The 22,701-nt window shown below is 38.5% G+C and overlaps 1 long non-coding RNA gene and 1 pseudogene across 1 annotated transcript in view; one reads left to right on the forward strand and one right to left on the reverse strand.

Annotated features, from left to right (window-relative positions):
* The window catches only part of LOC147996235 (uncharacterized), a 158,949-nt gene that overhangs the window by 52,184 nt on the left and 84,064 nt on the right, over nt 1-22,701 (forward strand). The window contains exons 4-6 of the long non-coding RNA XR_015671634.1: nt 7,772-7,822; nt 8,427-8,548; nt 10,184-10,417. This is a non-coding gene — a long non-coding RNA (uncharacterized LOC147996235). The remainder of the gene's footprint in view (nt 1-7,771; nt 7,823-8,426; nt 8,549-10,183; nt 10,418-22,701) is intronic.
* Nucleotides 21,391-22,121, reverse strand: Pacrgl-ps1 (parkin coregulated like, pseudogene 1; annotated as a pseudogene).

Here is a 22,701-nt window from a genome sequence, read left to right on the forward strand (position 1 = left end):
ATACTCCTGCCTACAAGATATGCTGGAAGTAATCATGGTACAAACTTGTGGTAGTGGCCAAAGAATGACTGGTTCAACTTGAGACCCATGCAAGGAAAGGGAGTCAATGCCTGATACCACCTAGATTGCTGGGAACCAGTTGCAACACAATATAGAGACCCAGAGTAGAACCAAACATGACTGGCTAAAAAATGTCAGTGAAGTGATTCCTAATGATATTCTGCTGTACACATAGATTGGGCCCTAGCTGATGGGAACAAAGCCAAACATTAGAAACAGAATCCAGTAGAAGAAGATTAGGAAGTACTATAGGAACTGGAGGATTAAAGGATAACACCGGGAAGATTATTTTGATAGGATAACCCATTAATTTATTCTCTCATATATTACAAACCAAATTTGATTTCCCTTCCCTCATTTATCCCAGTCCATCCTCTTTTTCCTTCTCTCTCCCCATCCACTCCTCCTCCATTTCCCTTTAGAAAAGAGCAGGCATGCCAGGGATATCAACCAAACATTCATATCAAGGTGTAATAAGTCTATGTAAGTCCTCCACTACCCCATAATAAGGCTGGACAAGGCAACCCAGTAGATGAAGGGTCCTAAAACAAACTCTTTTCTATAAAATCTTTCAGTATGTTATTTCTTAGGAGAGACAAGGCAAATAATTGTAAAATATAACACTTGCTTTTCATACTTTCTGATCTAATTTTCTAAATGGCGAAATTTAGAAAGGAAACATAAAAATATTCAAAACACCATCTTTTGCAGTTTTTTTACAACTGCAAAATGGAAATTAAAGGACAATATTCTGCATAATTATATTGTGGCTTTCAACCTTAATAAAATAGCAAGGCAATCATTGTTGACAGTATTATAGCAAACAAGAGAGCATTACAAAAACAAGCTTGTCCCAAATGTTAAATCTTGAGAAAAATATAGATCTGATTTTTCATTGCAGAAAAATAGGGTTTCTTCTCTTCTTCACATGATGTCAGTTCATTGTCTTCAAAGTAAAGATAAACATCAATACATTTTGGTTAATAAGGGACATAAAGTATTTTAAGTGAAATTTTGCTTAACTCTTAAAGCAAGAAAATGACCTATGATCTCATGAGGGATGCAGACACCTTTCAGGTTTCAGAGTAAACACTAAGGTATATTAGTTGCTACCTGTCCATGCTCCAGCAAAAACAATGTCTACATATTCCTAGAATAAACTTCCACATAAGTTCTAAACATATGTGTAAATGTGAATCCCACAGCAAGCTAAGAGCTAACATGTGAATAGGATGCCTGTTCAGGACTTTATAGTTTGTCCCTTGATGTAAGAGCTGAACGTGTGGCGCATATATATATATATATATATATATATATATATATATATATATATAGAGAGAGAGAGAGAGAGAGAGAGACAGAATAGTTTATATGTGAACTATTGTCCACAGATGATCTGCTGTATGTGTGTGTGTGATATCTGAACAATAATTTGCTTAGTCCCTCAGTCATATTCACCAAGCCAATAATCTGTTATTATAACTGTGAGGACATGCACTAGAAACCAAACCTAAGACAGAAACCTTATCTTCAGAGAATTCAGGAGGATCAAAAACGAATCTATAGAGGATGTGGAGAAAGAAGAACACTCCTCCATTGTTGGTGGGATTGCAGTCTGGTACAACCATTCTGGAAATCAGTCTGGAGATTCCTCAGAAAGTTGGACATTGAACTACCTGAGGACCCAGCTATACCTCTCTTGGGCATATACCCACAAGATGCCCCAACATATAACAAAGACACATGCTCCACTATGTTCATAGCAGCCTTATTTATAATAGCAAGAAGCTGGAAAGAACCCAGATGCCCTTCAACAGAGGAATGGATACAGAAAATGTGGTACATCTACACAATGGAATATTACTCAGCTATCAAAAACAACGAGTTTATGAAATTCGTAGGCAAATGGTTGGAACTGGAAAATATCATTCTGAGTGAGCTAACCCAATCACAGAAAGACATACATGGTATGCACTCATTGATAAGCGGCTATTAGCCCAAATGCTTGAATTACCCTAGATGCCTAGAACAAATGAAACTCAAGACGGATGATCAAAATGTGAATGCTTCACTCCTTCTTTAAATGAGGAAAAAGAATACCCTTGGCAGGGAAGGGAGAGGCAAAGATTAAAACAGAGACTGAAGGAAGACCCATTCAGAGCCTGCCCCACATGTGGCCCATACATATACAGCCACCCAATTAGACAAGATGGATGAAGCAAAGAAGTGCAGACCGACAGGAGCCGGATGTAGATCGCTCCTGAGAGACACAGCCAGAATACAGCAAATACAGAGGCGAATGCCAGCAGCAAACCACTGAACTGAGAATAGGACCCCCGTTGAAGGAATCAGAGAAAGAACTGGAAGAGCTTGAAGGGGCTCGAGACCCCAAAAGTACAACAATGCCAAGCAACCAAAGCTTCCAGGGACTAAGCAACTACCTAAAGACTATACGTGGACTGACCCTGGACTCTGACCTCATAGGTAGCAATGAATATCCTAGTAAGAGCACCAGTGGAAGGGGAAGCCCTGGGTCCTGCTAAGACTGAACCCCCAGTGAATGCGATTGTTGGGGGGAGGGTGGTAATGGGGGGAGGATGGGGAAGGGAACCCCATATAGAAGGGGAGGGGTAGGAGTTAGGGGGATGTTGGCCCGGAAACTGGGAAAGGGAATAACAATCGAAATGTAAATAAGAAACACTCAAGTTAATAAAGGTAAAAAAAAGAATCTATAATGGCAGTATTAAACACAGTGGAGAAGATAGAGAATACCTGGAAACATGGCATGCAGAGGATCTTCTGGCAGTGTGCATAGGGAATCTGCATGAGTAGCAAGATGAGGCAGTCACAGAAGAACTTGCAAAGATGATAATTATTTGTAAAATCTAGGTGTGAACGGGCATAGCAGCTAGTGAGTTGTATAATGAACTTTTACCTTGAGAATGATAACTTCAAGGAAAGTTACAATGACTGCTATTGATGGGAAATATACATGAAGAAAATGTGTGGTGGGGGAGCCCAAACTTGGGGATGGAAATGAGGTGTTGAAGAACATTTTAATATTCTTACATTACAATGTAAGGAATATGGATTACAATGAGTTTTAAATTGGGAGTGCATATTATTAAATATATCATCTGGCTTTCTTTAATAAGCCTACATCCGAACCTTTTAGTTTATTAATTTATTTTATTTACTGCCCAATTTCTCACAGGGTCTCTTAGATTCTTTCCTGTTGTTGTGGTAAAATATTTTGACCAAAGCAGCTTAAGGTGGAAAGTGTTCATTTCAGCCCCAGTTTAAGATGTCAGCCCCTCAGGTGGATGCTTAGGGTTGCTGGTCATATTATTCTTTTGTTTGAAGCGGAGAGTAGTGCATATATTCTTGTACTAAAATTGATTTCTCTTTTTTGTTCAGTTCAGGACCCCAGACCAAGAGAAGTGTGCATACCTTTCAGGCTGTGTTGTTCCAATTCAATTCAGTCAACTAAGATCATCCTCACATGCATGGCCACAGGCTTGTCTTACAAAGTAATTCTAGATTTGATCACGCTGACAATTAGCTCTGGCTATCTCACAGGGCTGTTTAATTCTAGACACCTCAAAACATTACTCCATCAATTTAGACCTAATTTTAGAAAAGATTTTTCCCTGAGTTGTTCCTAAATATAAGAATTTTGTTTTTAAATGAACAAGTAAAGAGAATGTTTCAGATCACAACTTAAACGTAATGGAGTTTTCTACAACAAACTCATTCACACAGCAATTGAAAGTGAATGTCAGCAATTACATAGATAGATCCATCCAGCTTATTAAACAAGGAAATAGAATGGTTATATTTCTATTAAGATTCACTGGACAGAGGACAGCCGAACTTATTCTTCATCATACCTGAGTTCAAAAGGAGCAAACCTTCTCACAACATGATACCACCCACCCACCCACCCACCCACCCACACACACACACGCACACGCATGCGCACGGACACGCACAGGCACATACGCTATAATGTATAGTCTACTGCAAATCTACCTTTATACAAATTGTCATCACAAGCAGGAGCATGTTCTTCTATGACAAAATGTATTTTTTTCCAGAGGGTAATTCAGGAATACTTGGACAACCCGGTGTGTGCATGTTGGCATACTTTCCTGGAGAATATCCTTCATGGCTTGACTCTACCCTATGGTCAGGGTTTATGAAGAACATCATTGTGTGATAGACATGAATAAGTGACTACTGACCATCTGTCACAATGTCATATATAGTGATGTGTCACAGTGTCTTCTTGAAAAGTCTAGAGTCTCAGGCTTTCTCGCTGTGTAGCACATTCCCTGTGCTTACTGAAGGCAGTAATTTGAGAAATCATCCCAGATGGAACCAAGGAGGCAGAACTAATCATTGGAGAAGTCTATTCCTCCCTTTGGTATAATTTTAATTTCTGCCTTCTATGAAAACTCAGATTTATGTCAGGAAGTAATAGGGTGTTGATTGCCGTGTGATTTGTAGCTTTCTGATTTGGAGATCAAGATGCCACTTGCATAGCTAAAAGGAAAAAAAAATCAGTCCTTTATGTTCAGAATTAAAATCTGATGTGAATATCAGTCTGATCCCCGACATCCTTGTGTGCACTTGCCACAACAAGAATCAGAGGTTATTTCCACCAGAAAGGAAATAATTTTAAATTGTTCTCTAAAGGAGATAGACAAAAATAGAGGTCAGTCATGGCAATAAACTACATAATCATAGATCTAAGGTGTCATGAAGCATTGACTAGATAATTGCTAACAAAATTTTCAGAACACATACAACAACACCTGGAATTTTTCATTTAAATGTTTTATATCCGTAAGTGCAAATAACAAAAATTCCACTGAAATTGTTTAAATATGTTAATAAAAAGTTATTAACACTATTTCTATAAATCAATGCTTTAAGATCTTTCAGATCAAGGATTTTCGATTCATGTTATCTTGTTAAGGTTTTCTCTCTAGAAACATCGTTATCCATCTGCTACCAGGCCAGCTATGTGTTTTCTGTCTTTAACCTACTCTCAGAATTCAGCAACAACGAATCACAGTAACAGTAAACACTGTACATTTAGTGGCACTGAAGCCATGGTGACATCAATCTCATTTTTCTTTCAAAATGTTTTCATTATTAAAAAAATAGCTCTGGGTTAAAAGGGGACTATACAGATTTCTGTCTTAACAGCAGAGGACTGTGGGACAAGTTCTATTTACTGTGTGCAACAGAAACATAAATGCACAGGGTACTCATGTCAGCAGATTGAGAGGAACAGATATGCTGTGTTAGTGCATTATCAGGTCAGCCAAGAACAGAGAAGTCAAACATAAAATGTTAAAGCAAAAGGGAAAGTCAGTTCTGTCTTCTCATAACAGCAGCTACTATTTTGCATTTATATTGCCCTTTCTATAGTATTTATGATGGTTTTATCACCATCATTAAGCAATACTGTTAGACCTTGTGACTTTAGTCCATTAAACTTCCTTAAATTTGTGACGCAGACTACTTCTAAATATATTTGCATTTCTCTCATCTTGTTCCTGTGTTGAAGATACTGGAGAAAGTGGAAAGTAACTAGACATAACAATAAATGATAAAATAGAAGAGTATGCAATGGAAATCATTTTCTCTGCTGATCTCTTAACACTGAGAACAAGGCACTTGATTTCCAAAGTTATTACAGTTCTTTGGTTTACCCAACCCCTACCCCAGTCCTACCTTTTCCTGACAATAGAATGTTTTCTCATACAGTACATCCTCATTACAGTTTCCTCCTACTCCTCCCAGTTCCTTGCCACATCTCCTCTCATCCAGGTCCACTTCCTTTCTATCTCTCATTGATAAAGAAAAGGCATAGCTGGGTCTTGAGGTAGAACTATTTCCAGTTTTCTAAGAAACTGCCAAATTGATTTCTAAAGTGGTTGTACAAATTTGCACTCCCAGCAGCAAGAGAGGAACATTTCTTTGCTTCACACCCTAATCAGCATATACTATCACTTGTACTATCACTTGTACTGTAACTTGTACCATCACTTGAATTTTTGATCTTAACCATTGTGATAAGGGTAAGATGGAATCTCAGAGTTGTTTTGATTTGCATTTCCCTGATGGCGAAGGACTGAACATTTCTAAGTGCATCCCAGCCATTTGCTATTCCTCTGTTGAGAATTTTCCCTTTATTTCTGTGCCCCGTTTAAATTATTTGGATTGTTGGTATCTAACTTCTTGAGTTCTTTTATATTTTAGATATTAGCCCTCTAATAGATCCTTTCCCAAACTCTAGGCAGCCATTTTGGTTTTGTCCTATTGACAGTGTCCTTTGCCTTGCAGAAGCTTTTCAGTAAAAGCTTTCATGAGGTCCATCTATCAATTCTTGATCTTACAGCTTGTTCAGTAAGTTGTCTCCTGTACCAATGAGTTCAAGGCTATTGCCTACTCTCTGTTTTATTATATTTAGCGTATCCAGTTTTATGTTGAGATCTTTTATCGACACAGACGTGAGTTTTGTGTGGAGTATGGATCTATTTTCATTTTTACAAGCCGACATCGAGTTAGACCAGCATCATTTGTTGAAGTTTTCTTCCCTCCATCCCCCATTGTATGGCTTTGCTTCAAGTGTCCATAGGTGGGTGGGTTTATTTCAGGGTCTATGATTGAATTACATCGATCACCCTGTCTATTCCTATATCAATACAATGCAGTTTTTATTACTATTGCTCTGTAATATAGCTTGTGGTCAGGGATTGTGATCCCTCCAGAAGACATTTTATATGTCAGGACTTTTTTCTACTACCCTGGGTGTTTGTCTTTGCATGGAGATTGAGGACTCTTGGAAGAGTTTCGGGAAGGAATGCAACCTGGAAGGGAAAGTAGATAGGAACTCCACAGGAAGATCAACCTAATCTGAACTCTTGGATCTCTCACAGACTGAACTACCAGCCAAAGAGCATTCATGGACTGGACACACACACACACACACACACACACACACACACACACACACACACACACACACGTAGCAGATAAGCAGGTTGGTCTTCATGTGTATCCTAAAAAATGGGAAGGGGGTTCTATCCCAAAAGCTGTTGTCTGTGGGATTTGTTCTTGTCTTGTCTTGTCTGCCTTGTCTGGCCTCATTGTGAAAGGACGCACCTAGCCCTACAGAGACTTGATGTGCCTGAGTGAGGGGATCCTCAGGAGAGGTTTCCACCCTCTCAGAGGAGAAGGGGAGGGGTATGGGGGAAGGACTGAGGGAGGAGGTGACCGGGAGAAGGGACAGTGAGCAAGTGGAATGTATAGTGAATGAATAAAAATAATAATTAAAAAGAAAATGAATGGGTTTCTAAGAGACAACAAAACACAACAAAATAAAATATAATGAGATAAAACAAAAACCATTACATCAAAATTAAACAAGGCAAACAAACACAAGAAAAATAGAGAGCAATAAGGCACAAGAGCAACAGATCCGCTTTTTCACATACTCAAAAATCCCATAAACATTAAAAGGAAGGCGATAATACATATACAGAGGACTTGGCATGTATCTATACTGGCCCTATGTCATGTTACTCTGGTAACTGTGAGTTCTATGAGCTGGGCACACTTGAGTCAGATAACTTCATTCTCCTGGTATCCTCCATCTCCCCTGGCTCTTACACATTTCCACCTCCTCTTCTTGCAGATTTCCCTGAGCTCTGAGGGGAGGGATTGAATGGACACATCAAGTTTAGAGGTGAGTGTTCCAAGATCTCCACACCCCCTTACCCATGTGCAGAATGACAGCTGTAGTTCTCTGTATTTGTTCTTATCTTCTGTAGGAGAAAGCAAACATCCTTCACTACTAATGTCATATAGGGCAAATACAAGTTAATTTACTGCATAGACATTACTTGTAGTTTATTTACTACATGATTTTAAATGAGCTACTTGGAGTTTTTAATAAGAAAGTGACGATCATTTCTGATGCCATAGCCAGAGTGATGAAACCACTCTCTTAGTTGTTCAGGACTACACTTTTTGGTGATCTCCATGCTTTCCCAAAATTATTCCTTATTTTCCTGTTCAAAAGAGATGTGAGAAAGATGTTTTATCTTGAATGCGATACTCCTACACAAAACAATATCCTAAGTTGATTCTAAGTACAAATATCTCAACCAGTATAGGCAAGATTCAGTAAAATGGACATACCTATTCTCAAAAGAAGAATGGAATAAATCAATAAAAATGTGTTAGATGTGGGCTTAGAAATGAAAAGCAGTTTACCAAAGTGAGTGACAAACAACTGTTGGCATCAATGATTAAGGTAAATCCATCATCAAAACTAACTTTCATTCCAGGAATCCTCCACTTTGATTGTGTTTCCATGTCAAAAAGCATCTATGCTGGAGCTTTGGAAATGGCTTAGAGGATAAGAATTCCTTACAGCATGAGGACCTCAGTTTGGATCCCCAGTCTCCACGTGAGTGTCTGGCATTGCTGCTGGTACTCATCCACACTGGAGTCGGGTGGAGGAGGGCATTGGGGGTGGGGGAGAAGTGGGGCAAATGCATGCTGGGACTAGCTGGAAAGACAACCTGGCTGAAAAACAACATGTCTCTGGTTCAGGGGGAGACCCTGTCTCAAGCCAAGACAAGTATAATATTTGAGAATACCAGCCATTCTCGTGTGACCTCTATATGCATGTGTACGGGTGTGCACCTCTATACATCTCTTCACACAAATACTTAGATTAGACACACAACACTCACTACATATTCTGTTTTGTTTTCATGCTCGCTATGTTTTTAGGGATACACATGTTTTCTGAATGACCTTGACATTGTTTATAACACTTTATCATTAAAGTTCTATGATAGTGGGGCTGCAGAGAAGATTCAGTCATTAAACCATTCGCTGCTTGTGCACAGAAATAGGGATTTGTTCCTAGCACACAAATGGTGCTTCACAGCCATCTATAATTCCAGCTCTTACGTTTCTGTTGCTCTCTTCTAGCAACAAACAGGCACATTTGTGCACACATGTTCATGCAGGCAAAACACTCATACACATAAAAAAGCATAAATAAGTTAGTAAAATTCTAGTGTAATAAGATAACTTTGGGATAGTATTAAAATTCCACATATATTTCATGTCTGACATCTGACAGAAAAGCAATATTCACGATTCTCTAGTACTTCATTCTGAAAAACCACATTGGTAAGGTTGTAAAAAAACAATAAGAAGGAAAAGTTGTTATGTGTTAGAACATTTTTAACATTGAACTAAATAATTATATGAATATATGTGTCAATATTTTATTGTTTATTTTCCATTAACTTACTCAATTATGAACTCTTTGAAACCCATTCCAAATTTAGTACAGAGAGAAAATCTGGAAGAAATTATAGCACAGTAAATTTCCATTTTCACATGCCTAAATTTATAGCAAGCTACTGAGACCCTAGTACTGAGCGCAAGTGAAATAAACCTTTGAAATTATAAAATTCTTTGAGAATACTTTGATCTGGAAAAACTTTATTTTCTGAATTCACCAGGAATTTTGTTGAAATTTCCTGATTATTACAATCCTGGCAGTCATGAAATGTACCTAGTACTTCATTTTAATGGAATCTCTAATAAGATATGTGGGCCTCGTTTGTTAAGGGACTTCATGCCACACTTGAAGTTTCTGGATGAAGGCATGGCAATGCGTATCTGTCATCTCAGTACTTGAGAGGCAGAAGCAGGAGGATCTCTGGAAGTCTGCAATGTTGTCTGCATACCAAGTTCTAGGAGGTCTGGGCAGCAGTGTACAAAGCAGTTGCCTAACCAATATTTGTTGATTGGTTAGTTCATTCAAGTTTATTGTATCTAAAGTGTCGAGTGAGTGCAAAATGTAAAGTGAGCATTTTACTTACTCTAAAAGTTTTACATTTATACATTGGGATGATTCTCATTGACATCCCTAGAATAGCAACTGCTCCTAAAATGATGATCTGGTCAACTTATTACTTGCTGTTGGTTCAATATAAACATGTTAGATACAAATAAGCAACTCGCTTATTATAAAATAAGTTTTCTTTCCCTTACTCAGTTTTCTCTCATTCTCTGATAGTTGGAGATCCTGCTGTAACAGGATATGTGTCTGTATACAAAATAAAGATCAATTTTCTAAGAAAGAAAGAAAGGAAGGAAGAAAGAAAGAAACAAACAAAACAGACAAGAATTTTGCCATGTGCAATATCAAAATGGTAGCTTGCAGTAAGGGAATCTAGAGCTGACATCCTCCTGGCATGTGAAGTCCTTGTCAGAGCATTTCTGAAAGCCTTCAGACTGGAAACAGGAGAAGGTGTGTATTTGTTCTGCTGGGATTGCAATAAAGTTCCATTAAAGTAAAAGTCCTTCTGAATAAGAGAATGTAATCTCTGCCCTGTATGGAGAACCAAGTTTCCAGTTGGGCCTGTCAATCATCTGTCCAAGTGACCACTCTTTGAAAGGCATGGCCATTAGAAAGGCGGGTTCACTATTAATCCCTGCAAATGTAGAATGTGGAGTGGATTTCCTTTAACGAGATCACTTTCCATCCCCGAATCCCACCACAGCACAATCCCTGAGGGAGCTCCCTTGAGTTCCCGGTTCTCCTGCACTCTTTCTTGTGGACCATGACTGAGAGACACAGTGAAATTTTACCTACTCTGTCTTCTTCATTTTTTTTTCAGCCTGGCCAGAGTTTAGGAATGCTTTGCCTGACAGTTGGAGCTTTCTTAGTTTTCTCTAAACTTTCTCTAAAAGGAGAGTCCTCCTCTGTGCCACACAACAGCTTATCTATCGTTGTCTTAACTTCTACGGCAGTTTAGAAGGCCTGACTTTTCTTTCTTATGTTCATTCTCATGTCTGGGTGATGACAGAGATGGTCAGCTTGCCTGCCCTGGGAATTTATTTATTTTTCTTTCAATTTCCAGTAAAATTTTCTGCAAGCTTCTATTTAATACTATTTGTAAATTATTTTTATTAATTGACTAAGAACCCTTGAGAAGAGACCCTGATTTTCCTTGTATCATCTGGGAGACCTTACAAAGACTTGCCCAAATCCCAAATGGTAAACAGCATTTTTCTAAATTTCATATCACCAATTTTGAATTCAATTTCCACAAATACGTAATAACCTCCCTGAAACCATCTTATCCTCTAAAATCACAATCTTGTGAATTATTTGTTATGATATATAATAACAAGGAACTATAATAAGTTTATTACATAAGGTTGTAAAGGTTAGGATTGTCCTGTGAAGAGGCCCTCCTACCAAAGTTCACAATGAATACCAGGTTGGCTTAAAAATTGTGGAGATTGCCCCACCTCAGATCTCTGAGTCCAGGAATTACAGGTATGAGCTACCTCTTTCCTTAGATACCCTCATTATAAAGGACCGTTCTCCCAAGGAGTGATGGCATGGCCTTTACTGTTTACCCAGTACAAGTCAAATGCTCTCTTGATTTTCACAGTTAACACAGTGATAAGCTCTCTGCCACCTCAGTGCTCTCTGCTGTGAAGTTTCTTTATTTTCTTTAGTTTTGAAAATGTCTAGGGATGTGTACTGATGTCTTAAAAAACAGTAATATCACTTCACAGTAAGTCTAACACAACATTTACAATATAAATTATGTTTTCCCTTCATTTGTGCTTTATAAGTAACAGGGTCACCCGCATTTATTTATCTGTTGCTGCTGAAGAGGCTTTTAATGGTCTGTCCAAATATATAACAAGTGTGTCTGTCTTGATTTAAATATAAGTTAATTTGTATATCTATGTGTGTGAATATGAATATCTGAATGTGTGTCATGTGTGTGTGTGTGTGCACCTCGTGTGTTCAGATATTCATGGAGGCCAGAAGAAAGCACAGACTCCTGAGTCAGCGATAGCTATAACAGAAACACAGCAGTGGAGTCCTATGTAGTCACTACTACTAAGTGCCCTTGACCAGTGAATGTTTTAGCCCCTTAAAAATATTAAAATATTAAAATCTTAAAAATATTAAAGCTAAGATCAATCCTGTCTCTGAGTGCTTACACAGATGAGTGAGGGGCATGTCGTGGAGTGTTCTTAAACATTAGTACTCTGGTAAGAGAAGAAATTTCCACAGAAGTTTAGGTAAATTTATAAAGTAAATTGGCCAATTGTTTTGGACTTACACTTTGATAACATATCTAATATCATTAATGACATTTTAAAAAGCAGTGGTTTCTTCTGTAAAAAGTCCCTTTCCCCATTTGTGAAAACAAACAATTTTAGGAGAATTGGACATAAATAAAGTCAGAGAACAAAACTTCAGTATGAAATTGTCCCTTTCTACACGTTACAGAATCTGTTCTTAACACCTTCTCATTATTTTCTGCATGTAGCACTCATAGAATGAACATGGACATACTCAATGATGCTTGGATATCCTATCATGCAGAACTTTCTGCAGTTTTGAAATTATACTGCATTCAGTGTCTTTTGGTCAAATGGCTTTAATCAAAGTATTAAATGTGAAAATTGCATATGCTAGTGTGTTGATTTAAATGACAATACCCCTATAGGTTCATATATTTGAATGTTTGTTCCATAGTTGGTGACTCTTTAGAAAGGATTAAACAGTGTGACTTTATCTTACCAGAGGCAGTGTGTTACTGCCTCCCCCACCAGGTTTCAGTATCTGTCTTTTTGGATCTTTTTTGGTTGCAATATCAAAGTGTCAGCTTTCTGCTGCTGCTTGAGCGTCACGCATGCCTACTGCTCTGCTCCCTGCCATGATGGTCATCTTCTCTACTTCCTTCAGGAACTATAAAACACAGGAGATGTTTGTTTTAATATGTTTCCTAGTCATGGTGTCTCTTGACAACAATAACAAAGTGACTGAGAAAGAAGGTTTTAATAAGAATTGTCCCCTCAAACACTTGAGGATTACCACACTTGGCCCCTCCCTAGTTACTTGCATAGTTTGAGGGAGGTTATGTCATGATTTAGATTTTCTGGAGGAATTATGCAATGGGTCAGGCCTTGAGAATTGTTAGAATTGTTGCTCAGTTCCAGTGCGCTATCTGCTTTTGTTGATAGTTAAAGTTGTGATTTCTCAGCAACCCATGTCTGCTAACATGCCTACCACTTGCCACCAAGCCACCCTGCCTGGAAAATATTACAGCACTCTGGAGCCATGAGCACAAATATAACCTTCCTTCTATAAATTGCTTTGGTCATGGATTTTATCAGAGCAGCAGAAAATAGCTAAGATAGTTGAGAAAACAGTTTATAGAGTTGGGAATAAATTGAGTTTGACTTTGGCATGTGATATCTACTTAGAGCCAAAATGAAAATTATCTTAAGCTAATTAATTACTTTCAGGATGTTTCTGTTTTCAGTGATGTGATTGAATATCTCAAGCCTCAGGCATGGTAAGCAACACCCAAGCACTAGACCATACTCTCTGCCTTTTTTTATTGTGATATATAAAGTGTGTGTGTGTGCGTGCGTGTGTCTAACCGTTTCTATTTCTCACCAAATGTCTCTTATTCTTAGTTTCAACTAAGCATCTTTCTTGTCATGAGACCAATCAACAAAGCTAATTGTTCATTGGCAGGGCAGCTGTTGAATAGCCTTGTGATCATTCTAGTCTATGAAAACAAAGAATCAATGCCTCCATATATAGACTCATTCCTAGAATAACCTGTACACTAATTAGGCTAAATGGACATGCTGACAACTCACGTCCTCCACTTCAAGAACGTGGAATATCTCCACATTCACCTCATTGTTCTTTGAGACCTATTATAAGGATTTTGTAGGTGGCTGCAAGGGTGACGTGGGTATTGCTAAGTGTCCCTGCAAGTTTTTCTGGTCTATATCCAACATATGAAAGTGACAAGAAGGTAGTTATCCATTACCTGCTTCCAAGTTGTAATTTGGGCATTTGTGCTCTGTTTTGTAGCTTTGTTTGGTTTTATTTTACAAACAATAGAAGATTACTCTTCTTTCAGTCTGATATATAATGCTCCTATTTCAAGATGATTGTTGTTGTTGTCTGGTGTTATTTTCACCCAGAAGCAACTGCATGAAATCTGACATTTCTGATGATGTGGTTTTCCATGCAGTCTCTCACACCTAATATATTTCCTGAAATGTGGTATGTTTTTGAGATACTTTGGAGAAGACAAATGAAGTTCTCCATACATATTATCTGTTAATCAAGCTAGGAAATAAAACTCACTGTTCCCTGGAATTCTCCCTCCGTCCCTCCCTTCCTCCCTCCCTCCCTCCCTCCCTCCTTCTCTTCCTCTCTCTCCTTCTCTTTCTCTCCCCCCGTATGCGTAGTCCTCCCCCCCATCTCTGTGGTGTGTGTGTGTGTGTGTGTGTGTGTGTGTGTGTGTGTGTGTGTGTGTGTGAATCTTTTTGGTATTGTTCTTGAGGCAAACTTACACAAATAGCCTAAGCCCAAAATGGATACTCAAAATACCCCATCTTCAGGTTTTCTCCTGGTGGGATTTTAGAACTATTCCATGTTGCCTGGCTTTTAAATCTCTTCTACCGTATGTTTGATGGCTTTATTGCTTCTGTCAAATGCAATCGATGTCTGTATTTCATATTGATTATACTATCTCTATTTCATTTCAAAAGTATCACAAACACTTTCTGTGAACTTATGTTTTTCAACCTATATTTGCAACTCTATTCCATGTGAAACAGAATAAACCTTTCTAACCTGATGTAAGAAAGCTGGAACTTCCCACTTTAGCATCCTTCCCAGCTGCTCTTGCTATAAACAGCACAAGCACAGCCAGTGATTCACAATAACCAGATTTTCTCACTGACTGAACTTTTCTTCTGCCATTTCAAGGCCTCTACTAAGTCTAGTTAGTGATATTTTTGATTTGAACTTTTTCAGTTTTTAAGTTTATTTGATTTTTCAGATTGCATTCTAAATTTTTGTTCCATGCATATTTATTATAATTTAATGTGACACCTGGTCCTTTCAGAGTTATTTTCCAGTAATAATTTTGTATTATTTTTTAACAAATAAAAGTTCCTGCCTTTCTTTTCTTTCCTGAATAGTATCATATAATTGTGTTTGCCATTATTCTTTAAGTGTTTCTTGGCCATGAATTAGAGATTCCTCTTTTGAGAAATCTCTGTTTGCTCTGTACCACATGTTTTGTGTTATTTGGCTTGGTGGTGTCTAACTTCTTGAGTTCTTTATATATTCTGGATATTAGCCCTCTGTCACATGTAAGCTTCCTGAAGATCATTTTCCCTTCTGTAGGCTGCCAATTTGTCCTATTGACAGTGTCCTTTACCTTAAAGAAGATTTGAGATGCCATTTTCTGTTGATCTTAGTGTCTGAGCTATGGGTGTTTTATTTAAGGAAGCTGACTTCTGTACTAATGCTATAAAGACCATTCCCTACTTTCTCTTCTATTAGATTTAGTATATCCAGTTTTATATTGAGATCTCAATCCACATGTACTTAAGTTTTGCGAAGGGTGATAAATATGAATTTATTTGCTTTCTTCTACTTGCATATATCCAGTTAGACCAGTGACATTTGTTTAAGATGCTCTTCCTTTTCCATTGTATGCATTTGCATTCTTTAGGAAAAATCAAGTGCCCATGTGTGTGTGGGTTCATTTCAGGGTCTTCAGTTCGAGTCCCTTTACCAACCTGTCTGTTTCTATCCAATACCAGGCAATTTTTATTACTATTGCTTTGTAGTATACCTTAAAGTCAGGGATGGTAATACCTGACTTACTGTACGTGATTGTTTTAGCTGTCCTGGCTTATGTTTATTTTTCCATGTGATTTTATGAATTACTCTATCAAGATATGTAAAAAATGGTGTTGAGTTTTTGATTGGAATTGCATTGAATCTATACATTGGATCTGTAAACATGTGAGATCTTTCTTTCTCTGATATTGTCTTCATTTTCTTTCTCCAGTGACTTGTAGTTTTTGTCATACAGATCTTTCATTTGCTTGGTTCAAGTGACTTGAGAATATTTTATATTGTTTGTGGCTATTCTGAAGGATGCTGTCTCCTCAGCCTATTGTTTGTATTAAGGAGGGCTACGGAGTTCTTTTAGTCAATTTTTTATTCTTCCACTTCACTGAAGGTGTTTATCAGCTGTAGGAGTTCTATGGTAGAATATTTGGGGTCACAAATGTATCTTGTCACATCTACAAATAGCAATATTTTACTTCTTCCTTTCCAATTTGTATCCCCTCGGTCTCCTTTAGTTGTCTTATTTTTCTACCTATGATTTCAAGTACTACACTGAAGAGATAGGAAGAGTGTGGGAAGCCTAGTCTTGTCCCTAAATTTACTGTACTTTTTCTAAGGTTTTTGTTTGTTTGTTTATGTTTTGATTTTCATTTAATTTGATATTGACTATTGGCTTGCTATGTATTGTCTGTACTATGTTTAAAGTACCTACCTTGTATCCCTGATACCTCAAAGACTTTTAACATGAAGGGGTGTTGGATTTTGTCAAAGGCTTTTTCCTCATCTAACGAGATAATGATGTTTGGTTTTATTATGTCAGTGTGTTTCTTTATGATAGGTAATTTGATGGACTTTTGTATATTAAACAACCCCTGCATCCCTGGGATGAAGATTACTTGGTCATGGTGGATGACATTTTGATGCTTTCCTAGATTTAGTTTGCGAGTATTTTATTGACTATTTTTGCATCAATGTTCATTAAAAAAATTGGTCTTTTTTATTTTTTGAGTCTTTAGGTTGTTTCAGTATCTGGGTTGTGTGGCCTCATAGAATAAGTTTGGAAATGCTCCTTCTGACCATTTTGTGAAGTAGTTTGAGAAGTATTGACAGTATGTATTCTTTGATAGTCTGGTAGAAGTTGGCATTGGAACCATCTGCCAATGGGTATCCCCATTCCCTATTAGGAGACTTTCAATTACTGCTTCTCTTTCCTTAGCGTTTATAGGAATATTTAGAACTTTGATTAGTGGGGTTGGGGATTTAGCTCAGCAGTAGAGCGCTTGCCTAATGAGCGCAAGGCCCTGGGTTCGGTCCCCAGCTCCGAAAAAAAAAAAAAAAAAAAAAAAAAAAGAGAGAGAGAGAAAAAAAGAGTCTGGAAGAACTTTGATTAGTGATATGTGGTATCTGTCTAGAAAATCATACTTTTCAGTTAGCTTTTCTGATTATGTGTCTTTTAGGCTTTTGAAATATGATCTAATGATTTTTTGAATTCCCTCAGTGTCTGTTGTTATATCTTCCCTTTCAATCATTTTTTTTTAATTTGGATACTGGCTTTCTGCCTTTTAGTTAGTTTGGCTAACATTTTATCTATCTTGATGATTTTCTCAAAGAAACAGCTCTTGGTTTCTTAAATTATTTGAATTGTTCTCTTTGTTTCTAACTGATTTGATTTCAGCCCTGACTTTGATTATTTGCTTTCCTCCTCCTCCTCCTCCTCCTCCTCCTCCTCCTCCTCCTCCTCCTCCTCCTCTTCCTCCTCCTCCTCCTCTTCCTCTTCCTCCTCTTCCTCCTCCTCCTCCTCCTCTTCCTCTTCCTCCTCCTTCTCCTCCTCCTCCCTGTCCTCCTCTCCTCCTCCCCCCACCCTCTCCTCCACCTCTCCCTCCCCCTCCTCCTCCTCCTTCTCTGTTGTCTTTTTTCCCTAGAGCTTTCAGGTATAGTTTTAAGTTGCTAGTATAAGAACTCTTCAGGTTCTGTACGAAGGCAATTAGTACTATGAACTTTTACATTATCACTGCTTTCATTGTGTGCCAAAAGTTTGGGTATATTGTGACTTTTTTCTTTCAATTTCATCAAAAGTTTTTATTTCTTCCCTGAACCAATGATTGTGGAGTGGAAAGTTCTTAATATCTTATGAGTTTGTAGGTTTTTTCGTTGTTGAAGTTCAGCTTTAATCCATGGTGGTTAAATAGGATGCACAGAGTTATTTCAATCTTCATATATCTGATGAGGCTTGCTTTGTGATCAGGTATATGGTCAGTTTAGAGACGGTTCTGCAAGGTGATTAGAAGAAGGTGTATCCTTTTGTGTTTGGATATCTGTTTGGTACACTTGGTTCATAAATTTGGTTAGTTTTCTTAATTATATGTTTTGATTCTCTTTCAATTACTTATCCATTAGTAAGAGTGGGCTGTTGAAGTCTTTCACTATTTATTATGTTGGGTTCAATGTGTGATTTTAACTTAGTAATATTTCTCTTACGGATGTGAGTACCCTTCTATTTGGTGCATAAATGTTCAGGACTGAGATTCCATCTTGATGGAATTTTCTTTTGATGAGTATGAAGTGTCTTTCTGTATCTCTTTGTTTATTTTTGGTTAAAATGTATTTTATTAGATATTAGAATAGCACCTCCAGCTCGTTTTTTGGGTCAATTTTCTTGGAAAACCTTTTTCCAGGCCTTTACTCTGAGGTAATGTTTATATATTTGGTTGAGGTTTGTTTCTTGAATGAAGCAGAGTGAGAGATCCTGATGTTCAGCTATATTAATGGCCAATGTGTCTTTTAGGCTTTTGAAATATCACAGCCAGTGATAGCATCACCACCAAAGTAAGAAGAATTAACAATCATTGGCCATTAATATAGCTGGGCCCTTCAGTTGTGAGTCTTCTCTTTCTTCTGTTCATACTATTATTAGTTTTTCTTTCATAGTGTCCCACAATTCCTGGATATTTTGGACTAGAAACTTTTTAGCCTTAGCCTTTTCTTTGCACTGGTCATTCTTTGACCAATGAATCAGTTTCTTCTATTGTATCTTCTATGCTCTAGATTCTATTGGTGATGCTTGTGTCTGTATTTCTTTGTCTGTTCTCTAGGATTTACATCTTCAGGAACCTCAATTTGTGGGTTTATTTTACATTTTAAGATTTTAATTTCAGAGTCTCTGTATGTATACATCATCACAATTTTCAGGCTACAAAATGCAAAATAACTTAATTACAATTAAAACCTAAAGTTTAAGTGGTTTTTAAAAGTTTTAATAAACAACATATTTATAATAGAGTTTTCACATTTAAAACAAGTTTCAGGATAGAAATGATGGTCAAACCAGTGACTTATGCTCTTAAGATTGAGAATCAACAAATGGGATCTCATAAAATTACAAAGCTTCTGTAAGGCAAAGGACAATGTCATTAGGACAAAACAGCAACCAACAGAGTGGGAAAAATATTTATCAATCTTACATCTGATAGAGGGCTAATATCCAGTTTATACATAGAACTCAAGAAGTTAGACTCCAGAGAATTAAATAATCCTATTAAAAATGGGGTACAGAGTTGATTAAAGAATTCTCAACAGAGGAAACTCAAATGGCTGAGAAGCACTTAAAGAAATATTCAACATCCTTAGTCATCAGGAAAATGCAAATCAAAACAACCCTGAGATTCCACCTCACACCAGTGAGAATGGCTACGATCAAAAATTCAGGTGACAGCAGATGCTGGCGAGGATGCGGAGAAAGCGGACTCTTCCATTGTTGGTGGGATTGCAAGCTGGTACCACCATTCTGGAAATCAGTCTGGAGGTTCCTCAGAAAATTGGACACTGAACTACCTGAGGGTCCAGCTATACTTCTCCTGGGCATATACCCACAAGATGCTCCTACATATAACCAGGACACGTGCTCCACTATGTTCATAGCAGCCATATTTATAATAGCCAGAAGCTGGAAAGAACCTAGATGTCCTTCAACAGAGGAATGGATACAGAAAATGTGGTACATCTATATAATGGAGTACTACTCAGCTATTAAAAACATGACTTCATGAAATTCTTAGGCAAATGAATAGAAATAAAAAATATCATCCTGAGTGAGGTAACCTAGTCACAAAAGAACACACTTGGTATGCACTCACCGATAAGGGATATTAGGCAAAGAGCTTGGAATATCCACATTACATCTCATGGACCACAGGAAGCTGAAGAAGAAAGAAGACCAAAGAGCGGATGCTTCAATCATACTTAGAAGGGGGAACAAGACAGTCAAAGGAAGTAGAGGGTGGGAAGGACTTGGGAGGAAGAGAGCAGGGAAAGGGGAAAAGAGGGGCAGAATAAGGTGTGGGAGGAGATACAGAGGGTCAGGAAATTGAACAGAGGTGTGGAGCAGTGGGGATGGGGAGCTGAGAGTAGCAACCAGAAGGTCGAACATAGCAGGAAAGGAAGAGCCTCCTAGGACCCCACACAGATGAGATTAGCTGAACTACCCCACAAAGGGGAGGGAGAACCTGTAAAGACCATATCCAGAGGTCAGGCAAGGCCCCCTGTTTGAGGGGTGGGATCACCCACTCACCTCCAAATTTTAAACACAGAATTGCTCCTGTCTAAAGGAAATACAGGGACAAAGAGTAGAGGACAGACTGAAGGAAAGGCCATCCAGAGGCTGCCCCACCTGGGCATCCATCCCACATGGAGACAGCAAATCCAGACATTATTGCTGATGCCGGGATGTGCTTGCTGACAGGAGCCTGGTACAGCTGTCTCCTGAGAGACTTTGCCATACTTGAAGCCATCTATCAGACTGATCACAGGGACTCTAGTGGACGAGTCTGGGGACGGACTGAAGGATCTGAACGGGACTTGTCTTTTATAAGTGGCAAGGGAGGCCCTTGGTCCTGTGAAAGCTTGATTACCCAGGGTAGAGGAATGCTAGGGTGGTGAGGTGGGGGTGGGTGGGTGGGTGGGTGGGTATGGGAGCACCCTCATAGAAGCAGGGTAAGGAGAGATGGGATAGGGAGTTTGCAGAGGGGAAACCAGGAAAGCAGATAACATTTGAAATGTAAATAAATAAAATACCCAATTTAATTTTTTTTAAAAAAAGAAATGTTTTTCACAAGCATTCCTCATTGTAAAATACACATTTACACATCCCGGCTAATAGTGAAACCACAAATGTTTACTTGCTTTCAAAAAGCTTTTTCAGTCTTGATAAATATAAAAAAAACTAAAATCAAAAAAGCATGAAACGGCCAAAACCAACCTATAAAATAAGGACACAGCTACAAAGTGATCTTCAGACAGGCTGTAAGTAAAAAGCATTGAAAAATACACACATAGGTGTGATCTATAAACTCACACAATGGCAAGGCTGAGAAACCCCCACAGTACTCAGCTTTTACTAAGCTTATGTTAATTAGCTTTTTGTTGACAAACTTTATATGATGATTCTTCCTGGCTCCACATGACCCTCGCAGCAAAGTTAATTTATGAATGGTGCTGCGAGTCAGAGCGGACCGGCCTGATGAAAGGTCCAGGCAATCGCTGCCAGAGCATGAGGAAGCAGCATGGCTTCTGTGGGTTTAACAGCAGATAGTGCATTATGTTGTGATTTTGGATTTGATGGTGCTAAGACTTGCATTGGCGCTGTGCTGTCCCAGCTTTTGCAAAGTACTGATTGTGGGCTCTTTGAATGTTTTGTCCATTAGCCTCTTCAAAAGACTTGTAAGCAGAAGTTTCAGGTGGCTACTCAGATACGACAGTCAGCTCCACAAGTGCTCTCAGTCTTCTTTCAAACACTCTGTCACCCGAATGAACTAGACCTGCCTTCATCACAGGAATCAGTCTGGGCAGCAAAGGCCTTTTCAGGAGCACCCTTGACAAGAAGTACCTTCCTAAATCCTTCTTTTAACACCAAAGTATAAAAGAGGCTTGTTCTCCCTCAGACCCTCGGCTAGCATAATTAGAAGCAGGTCGAATGGAAGAAGTTTAGGCAGGCACTCCCACTGTCATCTGTGTTTTATTGAACCATGTAGCAGTCTGCAAGAATTGCCTCCTTGAGAGTAAAGAGCTTCGAATGCAGAAGGGGCTCTTGACTGTTCACCGAAAAGCTTAATGGTTTTGGGATGGTGTTTGTCACTTGCCCTGGCGGAGCCCTTCTTGTAGCCTCTAGAGAACTGGCTAACGAGGAGGATTTGCTCTCCTAAATTGTAGTCCTGTGTTTTCTTTGGGTGCTTCAGGGTGTCCATTGATCATAACTACCTCTTGCTCTGTTTCTCAACTGCACACCTCCAGGGCAGTCTGATTTGTACATGGCTTCCCTTTCCTGCCTCCTCTCCCACCTTTACCCACGCTCACCACCCCCTCACATGGGGCTTCCCTTCTGCTCTCTGCTCTCTGCACCAAACCCCACTGCTCCAGCATCAGGAAAACAACTTCAAGTAGTATATACATCTGGGATGCTCAGTGATGTCCTGCCAGTTTATGTTTTCTTTTTTTTTTTTTTTTTGGTTCATTTTTTTGGAGCTGGGGACCGAACCCAGGGCCTTGCGCTTCCTAGGCAAGCGCTCTACCACTGAGCTAAATCCCCAACCCCCAGATTATGTTTTCTTTATTGCTTCTGTTTTCATTTCCAGTTCTTGGACAGTTTCATTTATTTCCTTCACCTGTTTGATTCTATTTTCCTGTGTTTCTATATATTCATTCATTACTCTTTAGGGTCTCTGTTTGATTGTATTTTACTGTATTTTTTACGGGATTAATTCATTTCCTCTTTAAAGGCCTCTGTAATCTTCGTAACATTATATTTAAGGTCATTTTCTTGTGATTCATGTTTCAGGATTTCAAGGACTTGCTGCAGTAGGATAGCTGGGTTCCTATGGTGCCATATTGCC

Source organism: Rattus norvegicus, chromosome 2 (genome assembly GCF_021556685.1).
Source record: "Rattus norvegicus strain SHRSP/BbbUtx chromosome 2, alternate assembly SHRSP_T2T, whole genome shotgun sequence".
NCBI lineage: Eukaryota > Metazoa > Chordata > Mammalia > Rodentia > Muridae > Rattus > Rattus norvegicus.